Genomic DNA, 4,402 nt, shown 5'->3' with positions numbered 1-4,402 from the left:
TGACTGCATTGTGGAGATTTTTGTTAAACATTTCCACACATCATTGATAACTAACGTTTTGAGGCCTGGATGCCGATCACTGGCACCTACAAATGCCTTTAATTGATATAATTATAGATGGGCACTTCCTTATAACTGGTCTTGATATTGACTGCAGAAGTTAAGGTTAAATGTAACAATACAATTATTGTTTGTACTAAATTCTTCTCCGACAGTAATGTTACTGAATTTTTTTATATGGCAGTGAGAATATCTAAGATGTTAACTCCAAATCTTGGAATATTTATGAAGTGATACAATGAATTTTTCTGCAAGTCTGTATATTGGTCTAACCTTACGTTTTAGGATAGGCCTTCTTCTCATTTCAGAACAGTTATATTAAAATCACCAAATATTACAGTGCACTGCATACAAGAGATTTCGGCGATCAGATTGTAGGCATATTTAATGATGCTCAGTGACTGTCTGGATGGGTGGTAAATTAAATCAAGTTTGGGTTTATGACAAAATTTTATTGTAAGATGAAGAAATATACTATCGAAGTTTTCAATAGATGGCTTGGTACTTATGACTGAATGGAATCCTGTTTTAATATACAACAAAACACCGCCTCCTGCTCATATCCTTCCTTTCACTACTGAAAATGTGAAAGCATGGTAAATTAAACTCCTCTAGAAAATCTCTTTGCTCAATATTTAGTCACGATTTTGTACCAATTACATCACAGTCTTCAGTATAGACATGAGCCTCTAAACCAGAAAATTTATTACACAGACCAGCGCGCATTTACACGAAGAGGTTTAAAGTATTTTCTATTCTGATGTGGGAAGCTTACATTACCAATAGTTTTATCAGACTGTATGGTATCTACATTGATTGGAGCGTTCACTTTCCGTGATAATCGTTTTTTATTTTTTCCAGGAAAAAAAAAAAAAAACACTGCGTCACCAAGAAAACGACAGAGACGGACAGAACCAATGTCATTCGTTGGAAAATAGTGATAGTTGCTCATAAAAGTGGTTCCATGTGCCAGTGATCTCCACACCTTCCTGTAAGCGAAGTGATTTAGCTTGGTTATTTATACCGAAAGAATTACTGAAAAAGTCATTCTCTTCATCGATCCTTAGGAGTATGATTGAAATTAAAGTGTTAGCTTTCTCCTTGTAGCGCCGGATCAACCTGCTTCTCTGATTGGGTTCGTACGACATCGTTGGTACCTGTATGAATAATAACAAGGCTGTTAGTTGTTGTTCCCTATATCGGCTTATACGGTTTTCGTTGCGTCATATACACCTTCAGCTAGAATACAAAGGCGCTTTCGTATAAAGGATGCCGTGCCGCAAAATTCCACTGACTGACCACGGATGATGAAGAGGAGAGGTGAGAGGGGGGAGGAGTAGAATGGGAGAGGAGGAGGGGGAGTGAGAGAATGAGAGAAAAGAAGTGGGAGGGAAAGAATGAGAGGGTGATGAGGGAGGGTGCGATGAGGGCTAGGAGAGAAAAGAAAATGAGGAGGAGGGGAGGGAGGAGGTGAAGAAAAGAACAAAGAAGGAGAATGGATAAGAAAAGACATGGTGTGGGAGGGTAGAACGATGAGAAAGAGCATAGCAAAAGACGACGGCTGCGAAAAGAGGAGGAATAGTAGGAACAGGAAAAGGAAAACAAGAGGGACAGAGAGAGAGAGACAAAAAAAAAAAAGGTAGAAGAAAGACGAGGGGTGATGCGTGGGGGGGGTTATGAAGTAAAGGATGGGTAGGTATAGGAGAGGAATATGAAGGGGAATGATATGCGAAAAGGAGGAGCCATGGAAACTGTGGAGGGATAGGAGAGAGGTGGAATGGAAGATACTGGAAAGCAGGCTAGGAAAAAATGAGGCGTAAGAATAATGAGTGAATGTCAAAAGAGATGGCATAGGAGAAGTGAAGGGATAGAATGAGGGGCGGGATTGGAAAAGAGTTGATATGTGAGAAGTGAAGGCATATGAAGACAGAAAAACGTGAGATAGAAAAAGGGGGACAGAAGGAGAAAAGAGACCGTAAGAGAACGTAGGATAGGAAGAGAAAAGGGAGAGCTGGACGGGAAGGGAAGAGAGAGAAGAGGGACAGGAAAAGGTGGGAGGGGAAGTGAGAAGAGATTGTGAGACACGAGAAAATGGAAGGAAAGTGGGATGGCAAGAAACGAGGGATAGGAGGAGAAACGGGGGAGAGAGAGAGTATGGACTGGAGAAGGTGAGAGATAGGTAGAGAAGATGGACTGAAAGACAGAAGGGGAAAGGAAGAGAGGATGGACAGGAGGAGGCGAGGGATAGGTAGAAAGGAGTGGGAAGGAGATAGGAGAGAGAGGAAGACAGATGTAGGTAGTAATGGGGGAGGGAAGTGAAGGGGGATAGGAAGTGGGAAGGAATAGAAAGTGAGAAAGTGTAGAACAACAAGGGATAGGAAGGTTCTGAAGAAAAAGGGGAATAGGAAAAGAGGAGTGGGAGGAATAGAGGCAGTATGAGAAAAGGAGAAGGGTTAAGAAAAGAGAATTCAAAATGTAAAGCAAAATTTGATTTAGTGGAAACGTTTAATTTAGTGGTATCGGAATGATACCATCAGACGTCTGTGAAAAATCAGAGTATAGCTGTCACAGTTGAGAGGTTAATGTGTGGTATAGATAATGAGAATTGTATAGCTATAATTTGGTCGAACGCACCATTTGCATGCTGTGGCGTCGGTAAAGTCAATAGATGTGTAGCTATAAAAAGTATTGGAAGGGAGTATTGCTAGCAACAGTTGAAATAACAAAACAGTGCCACTGATTTATACAACCATTAACAAGGTCAACAAAAAGAACTGATGAAAGTTCTGTGACCACCCAATGCTGCTAGCTTATTGTCTTTATTAGTCTTTCCTTTATCACCACAATCACCGTCACCTTTCCCTTCTGCTTCATCATTATACTACCATTGGTATATTTTCGTTAATCAGTGTATATATATATATATATATATATATATATATATATATATATATATATATATATATATATATATATATATATTGTCCGTTTAAACCCATCACCATTTTCCCCCTCTCTTTCTCCATTTCCGCCCTTCCTTACTCATCACCACCAACCCTTTCATTACGACAGCCACCAATTTCTCCCCCCCTTCCCGTCTCTCTCTCTCTCTCTCTCTCTCTCTCTCTTCCCCCCCATCACCGCGACCATCATCCACTCACTCGATGAAATGCATCCCACTTTTTCCTTCATCCTTGTTCTTTGTCGTCTGTGTCTGCCCTCCTCTTTTCCGACTGTATTTTTTCCACCATTCCTGTCATTTTATTTCTCTTCTTTCCACTTCAGGATATTCAACGCTGAGTGACAAACCCAATGGTGTCTTGCAATCCAGGAAATCATTTACAGTGCTGAGTGGTAACTACAAAACCAGATCACTTGGTGATGTGGAACCTATTATTGTGTCCCTGTTAACTGGGTGGAGAGACGCAGATGGGGCGTCCATCCGGAAACTAAACTTTCAGACTTTTCCCCAAGCCTCACTGTAACAAATAAACAATAGTTCACTACGCAGGAGGGACATGCAAGGGCGGTTGCTTGCCTGCAGTTGATAGGTCTGCTCGGCCAGACAGACCAGGCCACCTCAACATCAACAACAACCTCAACCAGTTTCCCTCCTGACGACGTTCAAGGTTATTGTAAATGTCGTAAAAGATCGCTTGGCTAATTCTCCGTGCTCTGAATTGCTTCCAACGTCGTTGACTTCTATTCCTATCCTTTCATCTCATAGCGTTGTTTTGCCTTCACCCCCACACACCACAATCTTTTCCTCCTCCCCACCACCACCACCACCATCTGTCCTTTCTTCCAGGTCTATTTTTAGCAGTCAGTCAATTAACTTTCCCTCATCCTCACAGCAACCACTTCTCCGTTCGTCATCACCTTCCCTACTTCATCACATCCTTTCTCTCTTTCTCCCTTCATCACCATCATCACTACTTCATCATCCCCTTTCGCTTCCTCTCCCTCCATCCCCACTTTCCCTATCCCATCACCTCCATTCACTCGCCCTTCACCACATTTCTTACTTCATCAACCACTTTCTCCCTCACCTTTCATCACCACCTTCCGTACTTTTTCATTCCCTTTCTCTCCATCTCCCCACATCACCACTTCGTTACTCTCTCTCTCTCTCTCTCTCTCTCTCTCTCTCTCTCTCTCTCTCTCTCTCTCTCTCTCATCACCACCTTTCCTATATCAGTATTCTCTTTCATTCTCCCTTGGTCATCACCTTCCCATACTTCATCATCCCCCCACTCTCCCTCTCTTCATTACCATTTTCTTTATTTTTTCATCGCCCTCTTTCTCTCCTTCTCCCTTCATCGCCATCTTTTCCTCCGCCAGC

The sequence above is a fragment of the Coenobita brevimanus genome, chromosome 38 (assembly GCF_032717465.1).
Source record: "Coenobita brevimanus isolate Jiangsu-jjx chromosome 38, ASM3271746v2, whole genome shotgun sequence".
NCBI lineage: Eukaryota > Metazoa > Arthropoda > Malacostraca > Decapoda > Coenobitidae > Coenobita > Coenobita brevimanus.
The sequence above is the reverse complement of the archived record's forward strand: the minus strand, read 5'-3'. Positions refer to the sequence as shown.